General features: G+C 37.3%; 1 long non-coding RNA gene across 1 annotated transcript in view; it reads left to right on the plus strand.

Annotated features, from left to right (window-relative positions):
* The first annotated feature begins 12662 nt into the window (after positions 1 to 12662).
* Positions 12663 to 17255, plus strand: part of LOC132540217 (uncharacterized) — a 44342-nt gene continuing 39749 nt past the window's right edge. The window contains exon 1 of the long non-coding RNA XR_009551424.1: positions 12663 to 12733. This is a non-coding gene — a long non-coding RNA (uncharacterized LOC132540217). The remainder of the gene's footprint in view (positions 12734 to 17255) is intronic.

The raw sequence follows: 17255 nt of genomic DNA on the forward strand, positions 1-17255 counted from the left end.
ATATATTTTAACTAAGTTGGTCTAAACAAAACCTGAGCACACCTAAGGTGTGTCTCCATCTTAAGTGGGTGGAACAAAAGGTTAAATAGACTTGTTGATATGTAAAACTCTCCATTACCTTCTCTATTAGAAATGGTAGATCGCACAATGGCTATGCTAATTATTCTCATGCCTGAGGTTTTCTTTCCTGCTCACATCTAGGGTATGTCTCCATCTTGAATGAGTGTAACAAAAGGTTAAAAAGACATTGTTGATATGTAAAAGTCTCAAATTCCTTCTCTATTAGAAACGTTAGATTGCGCTATGGTTATGCTAATAACAAATTTTGTTTCATAGTAAGTAAATTGCAGCCAGCTGCCTTTGAGACTCTAGGCCGTTCCCCGCCCCCATGCAAATGCCTGTCGAGGCAAGTACACCCCCCAGAGGCAATAAATGTCTTTTTTTAAGCTGATAAAGTTTTGCCCACAGAGGCAAAAAAAAAAAAAATGGCCCCCTCAGACCTTCCCTTGGCAGCACACTGGTTCTTGTTACTTGCTTACATATTTCTCCATGTTTGTGCCAGTTTCTTTTTTTTAAAAATGCCTGTATGATATAGGTTTCTGTTCACCCCACACCCTTGATACTGTAGTCATTTAGTTAAAAAGAAAAGGGGGAATTGTTGTATGCTTTACATTGGGTTGTTCTAGCTCTCCCCCTGCCAAGAAAATTTGTTCAGTCCTGCTAGTTTTCATGGGCCCGCTTGTCTCCGCCCCAAGAAACCCCGCCAGAGTTCCAGAGTTGCAGAGTTCGAGAGTCCTTGGCGCCGCCACGGGGGAAAGAGGCAGCAGAGTTCTGTTTGGTGATTAGTTTGGTTTAGTTTATGAATCGTTGTTCCTGAATAAAGAAATACAGCTTCCCTGCCCAGCCGTATGTCTCTGGTCGTCTCTGTTACCTGCCCATGAAGCTAGCCCGGCCAGCTGGAGCCTCCGAATTTTAACAACAATGCTCCCAGTCTTTGATTGTCAGAGAAATGCAAATAAAGACAACAATGAGTTATCACTTCACTCCTGTTTGAATGTCATACATCAAAAAAGGTAGCAGCAGCAAATGCTGGAGAGGTTGTGGGGTCAAAGGACCCTTCCTGCACTGCAGGTGGGAATGTAAATTGGCCCAACCTCTGTGGAGAGCAGTCTGGAGAACCCTCAGAAGTCTAGAAATGGACCTACCATATGATTCTGCAATTCCTCTCCTGGGGATATATCCTAAGGAATCCCACACACCCATCCAAAAATATCTGTCTACATATATTTTCTTAACAGCACAATTTCTAATAGCCAAAACCTGGAATCAACCCAGGTGTCCCACAACAGATGAGTGACTGAGCAACCTATAATATATATACACAATGGAATACTGCTCAGCTATTAAAAATGGTGACTTCTCCCTTTTTTGCTGATCTTGGATGGAACTTGAAAAAAATCATGTTAAGTGAAATATGTCAGAAACAGAAGGATGAATGTGGTATGCTTTCACTCTCAGGCAGAAATTGAAAAACAAGATCAGAAGGGAAAACACAAGTAGAACCTGAACTGGAATTGGAGTGTTGAACCAAAAGTAAGAGACTCTGGGGTGGGTGGTCCTGGTGGTTGTGGGGATAATACAGTTCCAAAAAGGATGACAGAAGACTTATTGTATTTTATATAGAAAACTGGTAAATGTACCAACAACCTTACCTACTATATAATCTATTAATCTCCCCAATGTACAAATAAAGATCTAGAAGGTTTTTAATTTAATTTTCTATTCACCTCTCCCATAGATCAACTTATTTAATTACATTGTTAATATTTTTTAAGTCCACACCATTATTTTATTTGATTATTCAATTACTGAGAGGCATGTATTAAAACTGCCCTATCAGTTTGAAAAACATATCTTTTGTACTTCCATTTTTGCCTTAAGATTTTGACAATTTGTTGTACAGACCTAGAAATTAAGAGTTTTCACATCTTCTGGATTATTTAAAATGTTCAGCATCTGAAATGAACTTCTTTATTTATAGTGGTCATTCTGTCATTTTGTTATTAATACAACCACATTTGGATTCCTCTGGTTGAGTGCCACAGTTTTGTAATTTTTCTTTTTCTTTTTTTTGTTGTTAATTTTTTTATTTTCAAATTTTCGAAAACCTTTATGTGTAGAATGTGTTTCTTACACATAGGAGAGGTCATAAATCAAAATATGTTTGCTTTATTATTAATACTAAATAGTTTTACTTCAGTATGAGGCAATTTCTTACACTAAATTTAATTAAATTAGCAGTTCTATGTTTTTTGCATTCTATTTCCTTGTCATTTGTCCTTTTACTCTTTTTTATCTGTCTTGAATTTAAAGGAATTTTATGTTTAATATTTCCTCTGTTTTAAATCTAACATACTTTCTATTCTTTGTATGTTTATACCAGAAACTATTATTTCCTTTTATTCTCCTTATCAATAATAAAAAAAATTATTTAGTAGACCTAAGGATCAATGAGATAGCTCAGCCTAGATAATACCTACTTTGCTATATGCAGGACCCAGGTTTGAGGCTCTAGCACACCAGATTGGAATACTAGTGTACTGGGAGAAGTTTCAGTGCTGTGGTGTCTGTGTTTCTATATATCTAGCTGAAAAATGTATTCCCAGAGTGGCAAAGTTCATATTATGGCTGGACCCCCAGCCCCACTCCCATCTGACCTAAACAAAACTTTATTCTCTGCTGATACAATACTGCTCTTGGATACAGAATTTATCTTTATACTTTTTGTATCTATGAGATATTGTTACTGTTTAAGCATTCTGTATTCATATACATGCCAGTAGGTCTATTACTTTGCATCCCAAACCTCTTGGTTTTAGAAATCCAAGTATGGCTTTGTATGTTAACTCTCTTTTCAGCCACCAGGTTCTGGATACCAGCAAGATGCTGACCAGACTTCCCTGGACAGACGACCCCATCAATGTGTCCTGGAGCTCCACTTCCCAAGAGCCCCACCCTACTAGGGAAAGAGAGAGGCAGACTGGGAGTATGGATCTACCAGTCAATGCCCATGTTCAGCGAGGAAGCAACTACAGAAGCCAGACCTTCCACCCTCTGCAACCCACAACGACTCTGGATCCATACTCCCAGAGAGATAGAGAATGGGAAGACTATCAGTGGAGGGGATGGAATATGGAGATAGGGTTGTGGGAATTGTGCAGAACTGTACCCCTCTTATTCTATGGTTTTGTTAATGTCTCCTTTCTTAAATAAAAAAAATTTAAGAATTTTAAAAAAAGAAATCCAAGTATTTCAGATTTTTCAAAGGAGCATGTGTTGAGGAGGAAATTTTCCCCTAATCACATCAGGCTGTTCAGGGGCCTCTCTGAAAATCAAATTATATCAGGAAGATTAGTAAAAGAAAGAATAAATTATATGTGTATGTAAAATCCACACAGCTGTGAATTCTGATTCCAATGAAGGAAATGAAAGTATATATTTGAGCTAAGGAACAAAATAGGAGTCTAAAACTTCAATGAGAGGAGGAATACTCACATAAAAAAGAACAGATGCTATAAAATCACATGTTTGGTGGGGGTATAGCATAATGGTTATGCAAAGAGACTTTCATGCCCGAGGCTCTCAAGTCCCAGGTTCAATCCCTCACACTGCCATAAGCCAGAGCTGAGCAGTGCTCTGGTATAAAAAATCTTTTAAAAATCACATTTGTCCTGTTATACAAATACATTTCTCTTATATAAAGGTTATTTCTGGGGAAAATTCCTTGATGTGAATAATTCTCCACAATTTTCACTTTTTTATGTAATTAAGACTATGGTAAAAGGTTTTTTTTTTTTTTAAATGAATTTGCAAAGCTTGACTTGGCTTCATCTGAAACCCAGGAGGCCAGGTGCTGACACCTATAGTGCACAAGGACTAAGGTTCCACCCCCTGCTCCCTACCTGTAGGGGAAAAGCTTTGCAAATAGTGAAGTAGTGGTGCAGGTTAAGTCTCTTTCTTCCTCGACATCTTCCCCATCTTTCTCAATCTCTGTTTTCATCCAATAAATAAATATACAATTTATTTAAAAGGAAAGAAAAAAATTAAGAACCAGAATGTCAAAGTAGTATGTATTAGGGAGAATTGTTCTGAAACTCTTATGGGAGGCCTTTAATTTATATACAGCATATATCTTTATTACTTGCCACCTTCAGTAGAACCTGATCAAAGCCTTAAAATTGTGTACCTTAATATGTCCAGGCAGTAGCTTTTGAGGCGGCACAATGGATAAAGTGCTGGACTCTCAAGCATGAGGTCCTCAGTTTGCTCTCTGGCATCACTGTGCTGAAATGATGCTCTGATTATCTCTCTTCACTCTTCTTTATTGATAAATAAGTAAGAATAAATAATATTGTTTTGGGTAAAGGTGCAGCTATTCACTTTTAGAGACAAGGAATGGGGTTGACTTGTGATTCATCTAAGTAGAAATGCACACAAAGAAGCTTCACAATTGGTGAAGCCCCAGTGGTTGGGGGGGGGGGGTGTAGGTGGGGGAGAGAGAATCTCAGGTCACTTTGTGTCAGGTTCACTACCAGCTAAATTCAGGCCAGGTCTTATAGATTTTGGAGATTTGGGAATTCTGAATTGTGTTTGAGAGATTGGGCATAAACTTTACATCCTGTCTCCTTTTCAGGAATTGAATCACCACCTTGATTGACCTGATCTGTCAGCAAGGGAATGCAAATATAACTTTTTGGCTGAGCTTTCCAGTATTGTGATTTTAACACTCAAGTCTACATGTGTCTAGTTAAGGGACAGAGTGCACCCACTATACCTATGCTGTAAAGATCAGGATGAGGCTGTGAGCTATGTCAGAATCACATAGCAAGTTTAACACCACAGCAGAATCTGGATTCTAGTCGTAGACATCAGGTGGTTTTACATTTTAACACATTCTGACTCCTAGAGTGGGAAGAAGCTATCATAATGGTGTGAAATGAGAGATTCAAACCAAAGAATGAAGGGCAAAAAATAACCAGGAAACAAAATAAAAGTTTGCAAATAAATGTAATAAATAAATAATGGAGGTGAAGATCATAAAGTTGGGCTGGGGAGTGGGGTTGGTGCCTTTCCTGAATGGAGAGGTTAATACTCACATTAAATTGCAATATTTCATGGCCCCACAAATTTTATGCAGAAATACATTATTTGCAATATGGAGCAAACATTTATTACAGTAATTATACCATAATTCACATTCTTCTAGAATGATCCAACAATACATGCATTTTAAAATATGGTTTTATAGAAATTCTCATAAATCTCTCTGAGAAAACTAATCAAGTACTGTAGTGGGAAAACACTATTTTTTAGTGCTTTCAAGTTTTTCAGGCGCAAATGGAAAGGAGCTAATGAATTATATCTATTCTTGATAAGCCATGTAGAGTCACAAAATCACACAACTCTGGAAGTTAAAAGCGGATACACTTTTTAAAACAATCTCAAAGAGACCTAGACAAGTTATTTGCTGTCTATTGTAGGAGCTCATAACAATTTGAATTACTTAAATAACTGTGTGTTATTAGAAGTAGAAGGCTAAAAATTATGAAAGCAATGTTACAGCAAAACATCAGTGAAGACCATCATCCAGTGCTTCAACCCACCCAAAAAAATGACTGCTCTGGTACAAAGCTGGTGGGAGAAAGAATTGCTCTAAATTATAAGGAAACTAATATAACAATATAAGTACAATTAGAAACACAATTTGTCTTTGCACTTTGCACTTTGGAGAATTGTCCAGTGAAAACAAAAGCAAATAGCATATTAATACTTAAAGATCCTGTATGTGGACATAATGTTTATTCTTTTATTTGTTGGTTACTACTGGGCTTTATGCCTGCATGAGGAATCTTTTGCTTCTGATGGGCATTTCTGGTCTTCTGTTTTTGTGATTAAGACAGAGAAATTGAGAGGGAAGGGGGTATATGGAAGGACATAGTAAGAACCACACTTGCAGCACTGTTTTACCACTTATGAAGCTTAATTCCTGCAGGTAGAGACCAGGGGTTTGAATCTGGGTCCTGGAGCATGATAATGTGTGTGCTCACCACAGTGTGCCACCACTAGACTCCAATAATGTTTACTCTTTCAGTAAGTGTCTGTTGAATACTATTCTGTGTCAATCATGAAAGATAGAAAAGAGCTCTTGTCTTACAAAGTTTACAATCTTTTTTATAAAATTTATTTATTTATTTATTTATTTATTTATTTATTTATTGGATAGAGACTAGAGAAATTGAGAGGAGAAAGAGAGACCGACTAAGGGCATTGCTTCACTGGTCAGGAAGCTTTCCCCCTGCAAGTGGGAACTGAAGTTGAACCAAGGTCATTGCACATGATAACGAGTACTCAACCAGGTGCACCACTACCTGGTTCCACAAAGTTTACATACTAAGGAACAAATATAGGTGAATATGTAAGGAAAATGTAAGGTGAATACGTAAGGAAAAATATCACAAGCATCATCACTGTCATGCAGCAACTCAAATGGAACATCTTGGTAAGTTGTAACTTTATTTTTTAAATATTTATTATTGAATAGAATCAGAGAGAAGTTGAGAGGGGAGGGGGAGATAGAGAGGGAAAGAGACAGAGAGACACCTGCAGTTCTGCTTCACTACTCATCAAGCTTTTCCCCCTGCAGGTGGGGGTGGGGGACTTGAACCCCAGGTCCTTGCACACTGTAATGTGTACTTTTAACCAGATATACCACCACCTGGCCCTTAGCTTGTAACTTTAAGGATGATCACCAAAGGACCTTTTGAGCAGTTGGCATGTAAACTGGCAACCAACCAATAAGAACTCTGCCTTAGAAAAATTGCAGCAGTGCTTACACTTTTGAAAGCCCCAAGAACAACCGGAATTTCAGCAAGACATAGATGAATTATGGTGCAGCTATTCAAATAATGTCCAAATGGCATATCAAACTTAAACATTCTTTAATTTTTATTTTCCAGATTCCACAATATAGCTCTCCTGAATACTGTGCCTGCTTTGTCATATGCATAGCTCAGAATAAAGGCCCTCACAGCACTGAGTAGAGCTAGTGCTTTGATGCTTTGATATATTTGCCTATATTTGCTTGATATATTTGCCTATATATCTGTTTTTCTACATCTCTATAAAAACATTATCTCAGAGATTAAACCTAAGCCCCCACTGCCCCAATTATATTATTTGCAAACTGTGCACAAGACCTGGGTTCAAGTTCTGATCCCCACCTGCGGAGGTAAGCTTCATCAGTAGTGGAAGTGTACTATAGGTGTTGCTCACTCTCTATGTATCTCTTGCCCCACATCTGCCCCTTACTCTCTACAAAAAGGGGCTGCCAGAAATGGTGGAGTCATTCAGGCACTAATTACCCTGGTGGCAAACTAATAACAACAACAACAACAACAATAAAATTATCTCTGTATTCACTCTTGCAAATTTGTGCTCAGTATGTGGTCTGTCTCATCTGAATTTAAGGCAATTCTAACTCTGCCTTTAGTTTTTAGAACAAAAACCATGATATTAATTCTTTTTTTTTTTTATTTAAATTTTTAATTTAAGAAAGGATTAGTGAACAAAGGCATAAGGTAGGAGGGGTACAACTCCACACAATTCCCACCACCCAATCCCCATAACCCACCCTCTCCCATGATAGCCTTCCCATTCTCTAGCCCTCTGGGAGCATGGACCCAGGGTCGTTGAGGGTTGCAGAAGGTAGAAGGTCTGGCTTCTGTAATTGCTTCCCTGCTGAACATGGGTGTTGACTGGTCGGTCCATACTCCCAGTCTGCCTCTCTCTTTCCCTAGTCAGGTGTGTCTCTGGGGAAGCTGAGCTCCAGGACACATTGGTGGGGTCCTCAATCCAGGGAAGCCTAGCCAGCATCCTGGTGGCATCTGGAACCTGGTGATTGAAAAGAGAGTTAACATACAAAGCCAATCAATTTGTTGAGCAAACATGCATCCCAAGATTGGAATAGTGGAGAGGAAGTGTTGGGGAGGTACTCACTGCAAACTCTAGTGTAATCCTGCTTTCAGGTATATATTTTGCAGTAGTTTATGGATACGTGTGCACATACGCTCTCTCTCACAGAAACTGGTGTATGTCTAGGTTATGGGACTTTGTTAGAAAGTGAACTACCTGAGATGAAATTAGAGTGTACTATAAAAGGAAAGGTCTCACCCGAGTAATGAAGCTGAAGGGTTGTCATTCCACACGTGAAGTCTCTGGATACACTCTGAGGTGAAGCATGTTGAGATGGCAATCGTTGCTTTGGTTAGGTTGTGATCGGCGGATGCAATATTATTTGGTATGGATTGGGAGAAGCATACGGGAAAGTGAGCCCTATCCAAGGGTGCCAGGACTGGGGGAAGTAGGGGCTCTATAGTGAAGATGTGAGGTTCCTGCTGTCTTAGGGTTCAAAAAGACAATCAATAGTTAATATTACCCACACATTATTTGTTAATTGGGTTAACTTTGAAAAGTCCCTTTGTTATGGTTTGCTGTACAGTACCCAGTATCTTGTATATAGCTGTGCTATTGGAAGCTTCTAATCTACTTGGTCTAGGCTTTTGAGAGAGTCCGCATATCAAATACGTAGCCTATGTATTAAAAAGATTCAGTTTGTCTTTTGAGAACCTTTGAGACATACAATTGATTTCCCCCTCTCATATTAATTAACTACTGATTTATATGTCTACATTTTGCTAGGAGTGTACATAAACACCATTCCCATCACCAAAGGACCGTGACCCATCCCTCCCGCCCATTCCCACCCCCCACTGGCCCAGGAAGCTACATGTCTACCCCTCACCACTGGGTTTTTACTTTGGTGCCCTACTTACAATTTGATCAGGTCCTGCTTTTAGTTTCCCTTTCAAATCTTCTAAGTCAGCTTCTGTTGATGAGTGGGATCATCCCATACTCATCTTTAACTTTCTGACTTAGTCCACTTAACATAATTCCTTCTAGCTCTGTCCAAGATGGGTCAGAGAAGGTGAGTTCATTGTTCTTGATAGCTGCGATATTAATTCTTGACTCTATATTTTATCTTGTACACCATTTCTGCTCTATCAGAAAATATGGGAGTTCAACCAAAATTCTAAACTTCATACCATTTTACTTCCACATTTTTCTTCAGGAGTGTTAGAAAAGCTCCAAATGGTCTCCTTGCTTCTTACTGTCACGCTCCAGTCTATTCTCAGTACAGCAGCCAGAGTGAGCTTGTTAAATGTAGATCAGGGTCTGCAGTCCTTGAGACAAAACCACTGAGCCTCAGAGTAAAACACAAAGTCCTGAGAAACAGACCCTCACTTTGCTGTAAACTCTCCTCCCACTCTATTCCTTAGTCACCGATGCTCCCTAAACACACAAGCCACTATGCCCCAGGGCTGAGAGGCTTACTCTTCCATTCCCTAAAAATAACTAGCTCTTCACAGAAAAGGCCTCTCAATATTCATCATGAAAAAAAACCTCAGTAATTCTACCCCTCTTGCTTTTGTTCTTAATCTTTGTTAGGATGTGGTATCAGGGGTATTATCCATTTGTATTGTGCAACCTCTCTCCCTATCACTGAATATATGTCCTGTGAAGACAAGTTTTGTTTGTTTTGTAGACTTCGAATATCCTTGATGTTTGAAATAATGCCTGATGCAAGGTGAACACTCTGTAATATTTTGTTGGATCCATGAATAAATATATTTTAAAATACATTTAGAATAGTGCATTTATATATGTGCCCATATTTATGAATGTATAGTTTAATAGGGAGAATATAAATAAGACTGTTCACATTTATTTCTCCAAAGGAATGGAAGCAGAGTCAATGGAACAGTTTATTAGAGTTTTTTCCCCTTAAGCATGTCTGCATTAATTCCCTTCTTATTGTAGGTTTTGCATGTAATACATTAACTATATATATATGTAACTTAATTCTACAAAAAGTATGTTGATATTTATAAAAAAATTTTTCTAAAACCCTCAAATCCAGAGATCATTTCATTTTTCCCTTTCACCACTGCTATCAGTATTTTATTTGGAAATATAAATATTCAGGACTGGTTATACAATAAAGGATCCAGGAATGTCAATGGCTGCTGAAGTTCCCAGGGCCCACAGCAAAGCCTTTACAGACTCCTCAACAAAAGCACAGCCCCTGCATCACAGCCATAAATGAATCAACTGAGCTCCAAGCAAACCAACCATAGTCTATAGAGAATATTTTAACATTCTGATTAATGCTGACATCAGAAAATAGTTTAAGGAGGCTAAACAATTACAGGTGATTAGAAAGTAGTTTAAGAAGGCTAATCTATTTCTATTATTAATATTTCAATGAAGCAGTTTACAGAAACATAAACAAAAGCACAGCAGAAGCTTGTGTGAGCTGAACAGAAATCGCTGGCCTCTAAGATATCTGCTGGGATAGAACCAGAAGTTGGCACTAGACTTTCTACCAACCTGTGGTAGGATGAGCCAAAAGCTAGCTCCAATAATTCTGAAGAGATATTTGAAAGAGAAAATAAAATAAAATATAACTGTCCTCAATTAACTTAAGAATCAAGTTGTCTGGAGTTGGGCGGTAGCGCAGTGGGTTAAGCGCATGTGGCGTAAAGCTCAAGGACTGACCTAAGGATCTCGGTTCAAGCTCCGCTTCACAGGCTGTAAAGCAGATCTGCATGTGTCTCTCTTTCTCTCCCCCTCTACCTCCCCCTCCTCTCTCCATTTCTCTCTGTCCTATCCACCAACTACATCAATAACAACAATGATATTAACTACAACAATAAAAAACAAGTGCAACAAAAGGGAATAAATAAATAAATAAATAAATAAATAAATAAAATTAACTGTTAAAAAAAAGAATCAAGTTGTCCTACACAAGGATAACCACCCAAACATGTGAATGGGAGAAGACATTTGCACACACACATCAGACAAGACACTGTTATCAAATATTCATGCAGAATGGGCACAGATACACAAAAGAAGCAAAAATAATACAGTAAAAAGTAAGCCAAAGAACTAAAAAAACCCATGAAGAAACATACCATTTTACTTATCATTAGATAAAAGCAAATTAAAATTACACTGAGATAACCTTGCACCTGAGAGAATTACTTCTTTTTTATTTCTATTTTTTATATCTATTTATTTATTTTCCCTTTTGTTGCCCTTGTTTCTTTCTTTTCTTTTCTTTTCTTTTAAGTTATTGTTGTTCTTATTGATAGCATCATTGTTAGATAGGACAGAGAGAGAAATAGAGAGAGGAGAGGAAGACAGAGAGGGGGAGAGAAAGATAAGACACCTGCAGACCTGCTTCATCAGCCTGTGAAGCAACTCCCCTGCAGGTGGGGAGTTGGGGGCGCTTGAACTGGCATCCTCATGCCGGTTCTGGCACTCCGCACCATGTGTGCTTAACCCACTGCACTACCTGCCAACTCTCAAGAGAATTACTTCTATCAACAAACAAGGAAATGACAGGTGTTGGAGAGGTTGTGGAGAAGTTTTGGAGAAAAGGGAAATCTGCTTCACTGTTGGTGGGAATGCAAACTGGTAAAGCCCCTTTGGAAGACTGTATGAAGAGTCTGTAAACAAATAAAAACAAAATTACCTTATGATCCAGCAATACCACTCATAGGCTTTTATCCAAAAGACACTGAAACACTAATTCAAAGGAACATATACACCCCTATGTTCATAGCTGCATTATTCACAATAGCCAATTAGTGAAACAGCCTAAACGCCCATCAACAGATGACTGGCTAAAGAAATTTTGAGATATATATTCTATGCAATACTACTCTGCAATCAAAAAGATGATTTTGTGTCCTTTGAGACAGAAAGGAAGGAACTAGAAGTGATTATGCTTAGCTAAATAAGTAAAGAGGTGAAAGGCAACTACCAGATAGCTTCACTCATATGTGGAATATACAGATTTGATTTGCATGAACTTGCCTATATATATATATATACAAACAAGAAGTATGAGAAGTGTAAGAATTATAAGAACTATGGTGGTTAACTTTGGGAGGTGAGTGTGAGGATACAGAACTTTGGTGGTGGGTGTGGTATGGATCTATACATTGTAATCTTACAATTTTTTAACAAACTATTAACAAATAAAATAGAGACTATAAAAAAGAATCAACTTGTCTTTTTGTTGATGCATCAGAGAACATTAGAATGCTTTCTGAAGGGAAAGTTTAAAAAGTCAGCTTGTAGTGTCAGGTGGTAGTGCAACTGGGTTCAAGACCCAGGGTGGGGGAAATTTTCAAGCAGCACTGTGATAACTCTCTCAATCTCTCTCTCTCTCTCTCTCTCTCTCTCTCTCTCTCTCTCTGCAAAACAAGTAAATAGATAGTGCCTAAAGGCTGATGATGTACCTGATAAAGTGCCTCTACAAAGATCCAGGTTTAAGCCCGTGGTCAACCACCTGCAGGGGAAAAGTTTCATGAGCGGTGAAGCAGTACTGCAGATACCTCTCTTTCCCTATCTACCTCCCCTTCTCTCAATTTCTCTTTGTTCTATCAAATAAAATAAAGTTTTTTTAAAGTTAAAATAAGGGAGTCTGGCTGTAGCACAGCGAGTTAAGCACAGGTGGCGCAAAGCACAAGGACCGGCATAAGGATCCCAGTTCGAGCCCCGGCTCCCCACCTGCAGGGGAGTCGCTTCACAGGTGGTGAAGCAGGTCTGCAGGTGTCTATCTTTCTCTCCTCCTCTCTGTCTTCCCCTCCTCTCTCCATTTCTCTCTGTCCTATCCAACAATGACAAAAACAATAATAATTATAACAATAAAACAACAAGGGCAACAAAAGGAATAAATAAATAAAATAAATTTTAAAAAAGTTAAAATAAATACAATTATTTTTTAAGTGAACTTGTTGATGCTAGGAATGAAAAATGACGAGAGTGAGTGTGTGTGTGTCTGTGTTTGTGTGAGAGAGAGAGAGAATGGAAGAAAGAAAGAAAGAAAGAAAGAAAGAAAGAAAGAAAGAAAGGTAACAGACAAATTAAAACTCAAACCTTTTGGATTATGATTCTGAACTGAAGTTGAGAAGGAAGGTGACAGCAATCAGGGTAGGGGAGCCAACAGACTGTGGTAAGAGGTTACTGGAGTCTCAATGGTGAGTGTGATTGACCACAAACATCTGAAGAGGGGGAATCTGCCTTTCTGAAGCATATACAGTAATAGAAACCAATGTCATCTCAATAATAACAATTAAACTGTCCAGAAATATCTTTGGATAATGTTGTAAGTAATTCACATTACCAGAAGAACTCAAGCAGAGACAAAAAACAAGGTGAGAGGTGGAACTTGGTGCTACTTTCAGGTAGGAAATTACATTCATTTTTTATATTAAAAATAAAATTAATTGACTGGAATATTGAACTAATTTTGGGTATAGAACAAAATGATAGGGCATAGACATACATTGCAAAATGATGACTATAATAAGCTTAGTAAATATCCATCACCACATACCTTTATAATTTTTCTTCTGATGAGAGATTTTAAGACACACTCATGCAGCAACTTCCAAACATACATGACAGTATCCATGGTGTGCATGTAACCCTATGATGTATTTACTAGGATCACTCCCATTGGTCAGGTTCCAGAAGTCCATGCAGCAGTGCTCTTTTGGTTGCATGTGATGGAAACCCTGCTTTCTCATAAGCTTGCACAAGTAAAACCCCCCAATCAGATCTTAACTTCAGATGTGGCTCAGTTGAGAAGGTTAAGTTTTTCTATTTTTTTCACTCTTTTCCTTAATAATCTTTTTTTTTTCTTGGCTTAATTTTCAGGCACACTCAATTCATAAACCAGCAAAGACATAAGCAATGACAGCCTTATAAAATCATCATATCTAGAAACCCAAAGAGAGGAGAGCTGTTCCTCCTCAATGGTTTATGAAGAAATAAAAGGAAAGTCCACTGTCATGTGCCTATTCTGGAAATAATCTCAGTATCCTGGCTGGTGACTCACTGATTGTTTATTTGAGACCATGAGGTCATTTCAGGTACAGGCAAGGCAGGACCATGTGAATGATAATTCTTGCAGGTTCGGGTGGGTATTTCCTCAAAGGAAAAGCATGTGAAGCATAAAAGTAACAGATGCCCATTAGATTCTAAGAAAAGCACAGAAAATCAAAAGATTTTTGGTAATTACATTGGTCTGATTACTTAAATGAATCCAAAATAAGAGATAAATGCCAGAGTTAATTTGTAGATTACACTCCAAAAGAACCCATATCTCCTCATAGGTTTTGGCTCAAGGGAACTACTCAGAAACAAACCATGCTGATTCCATCATGGTGTCACAACAGGATGATGAAGGGCTAAGAGATGTGTACTGTCACTGAACATGTTTCTACAACAGATGGGAATTGCTTCTCCTTGAAATAGCTACTGATGCAAGGATGTTAAGCTTAGATAGGCCAATGGTTTCCATTTGCAGGAATTTGTATTATGATAATCAACCAGCCAGAAGGAACTGTTAGTCATTCTTTCCCTGTTTAGAGGCCAAGCTTTGAAAATGAAAGAGAACAATGTCCGTGTAGGATATGCATGTGATTGTATATACATTGCCCAAAATTAATCTACATGTTTCTGACAGAAAAACGGAACAGCAGTATGTGCAAAATCAAAGACCAAGTTCAGAACAAAATCCATAACTTACTAATTTTATAACTTTAGAAAAAATATCTAGCCTCTGTACATCTAATAACAACAGCAATTTCATAATGACTGAATGAGATGACAACCAAAAAGCACTTAGGAGGAGTATGGCTAGGAAATTCTGAGTGTACAATATTTTAGTCAGTTAAATATTTTGGTGCAAGTACACATTGTATGATATATTGTTCTTATTCTTATTTTCAACAACTTCTTTGGGGTTTCTTGTATATGATTTACCTTCTAGTCACCCTGTTTCCCTTCCCTAGCAACCATGTGAGGTTTTCAGAAGTGAAGCTCCTCAATAATTTAGTATATTCTGTTATATTATTATATAAGACATTAATATCTTTACTTTTTAGCTTCATTTATCTTATAAATTAGCATAACATTGTTTTGGTCTGGCATGTATAGTGCGGTACTCTAGCATCCAAGTCTTTTGTTTACCTGCTAAGTTACCTCAAGAATACACTCAGGGAATTTTTTAATCTCATAATTTCTTCATATTGATGTCATAAGAAATCAAAATAACACTAGAGATTCCCAAATAACTCAGTAATAGGCAATGAAGTTGTCCTAATAATTGGTCAATTATGTTAAAAATTTCACATATGCAGCAGTTCAGAAACAGTCATTCATAAGTGTGAGTTTTTCAAAAAAGAGAAAAGCCAGAAAGCCAACATTTAATTTCCTTAAATGAGTTAATCCCTCATCTAGTAGTAATTGGTTCATAAGTGTACAAAACTTCAAACAGGGGTATAGGAATAGAGTGAAAATCAATTCTATAACATTGTTTAGTAAAGCAATTAATTATTACTAATTAATGCCTATCTTTCATGTATGAAAAAATAAGCTACACTTACTCTAGGCCTGATTATTTTGTAGAAAAATTACTTAAAAATGGAAGATGACAATTTTCATAAGTTTAAATTTCTGTGTATGTCACACCAAGTTTACTTGCAACTTTTTTCCCATAAAAATGATTTGCTGGCTATGAATGAAAACTTTCCCTTTTGGAGTTCCCCATTTGTCACTGAGTAAATTGGGTTCAGAGAAAATAATTTGGATGCTGCATATAGGATTTCAGTAGCAAAGGTAGTTTAGACAGTGGAATAAGGCAATTCTCGGAAACCAATGCCAGGTAACGAAAAGTAGATTTCTAAGAGAGAATGAAAAGAGAAGCTTGGAAAATATTGTAACTCAAAGGCAAATCATCCTCAAATTTAAAAACATGCATTTCAAGGATTCCCAAGAGGTATCAACTACTCTTTTATGGTTTAAAATGCTTTTAACTGTTACAGTGTAACTCAATATGGCTAAACAGCTCTAGTAGAGAAAGAAGTATTACTGATAGATAAGGAAATAACAGTAGCTAACGGATATGCACAATGTAGAAACCACTACAATAACAATAGCCTGAACAAGGGAGAACAATGTATTCCAGAGATATCATCACCTGATCTTGGACTTAGAAGTACTGAGAAGATAAAGTGAGAAGAATTAGTTCAATACTTCATTATCTATCTAAATTTCTATTATAGCAGTTTTCAAAAGGAGTCTTTTATCTTGACTAGAAATACCCAGTGGTATTTTCCAAAGCAATGTACTAAACAATGGGGCAGTATAGATCCTGAGAAAATATTTTTTCAAGTACAACATAAATTGATCCTTATTAACTCTGACCTATTGATCCTAGACTGATCTCTGTGAACATCCTCTATAATTATCAAGATACATTTACTCAGTTACATAATTACTAAGTTTCAACTGATCAGTTTTGTTTATTAATTTGTTTTTGGTGAAAATCAGGGCAATTGCTTCTTTCTAAGATGTACAGAGAAGGCTTCGTGAAGACAAGAGAATGGGAATATGAGGCTTCATAATGTGATAAGAGGCTTGGGGTTTTGATGCTTCCTGAAATGCCTTGGCCATTAGGATGGAAAGTCCTGAAAATGTATTTCCTACATATGTACAGTTTTAAATATATGGAAATGTCCTGAATGGTCATATTGTGAATTTGTAAAGGATGAACTTTAACTTGGTCAATTCCTTTCATTGTGAGAGAAAAGAAATGCTTGCCTGTATAATGAGTTACTATGCTTTCCAAAGGTATAGTATATGTCTATGAATATGCATTTGTGCACACATGCACACATGTTCAATAAGTGCCACACATGAATATATATGCATATGCTGCCTATGTCCATACACAAGAGTATTATGTACACATGCACATGTGCACACACATAAATTCATGCAATTACAGATGTTAGGTTATGTATGCATACATGTGTGTAATATGTATATACATGCGCATATAAGTATTGTACGTATATTATATGTAATTATTGATTGTGTATATTTTATACATTCATATAAAGTATGTACATGCATGTTTGTGTGACTATACAATACAGCTATGTGTACATGTGTGTATATGAGCATGTGGACATATATGTATGCATTTACATGGGTATGACATGAAGTACTGCTACCTTGACAAAAGCTGAAATTTTCCATCTGTCTGTCTTTGT

This window comes from Erinaceus europaeus, chromosome 9 (assembly GCF_950295315.1).
Source record: "Erinaceus europaeus chromosome 9, mEriEur2.1, whole genome shotgun sequence".
Taxonomy (NCBI): Eukaryota; Metazoa; Chordata; class Mammalia; order Eulipotyphla; family Erinaceidae; genus Erinaceus; species Erinaceus europaeus.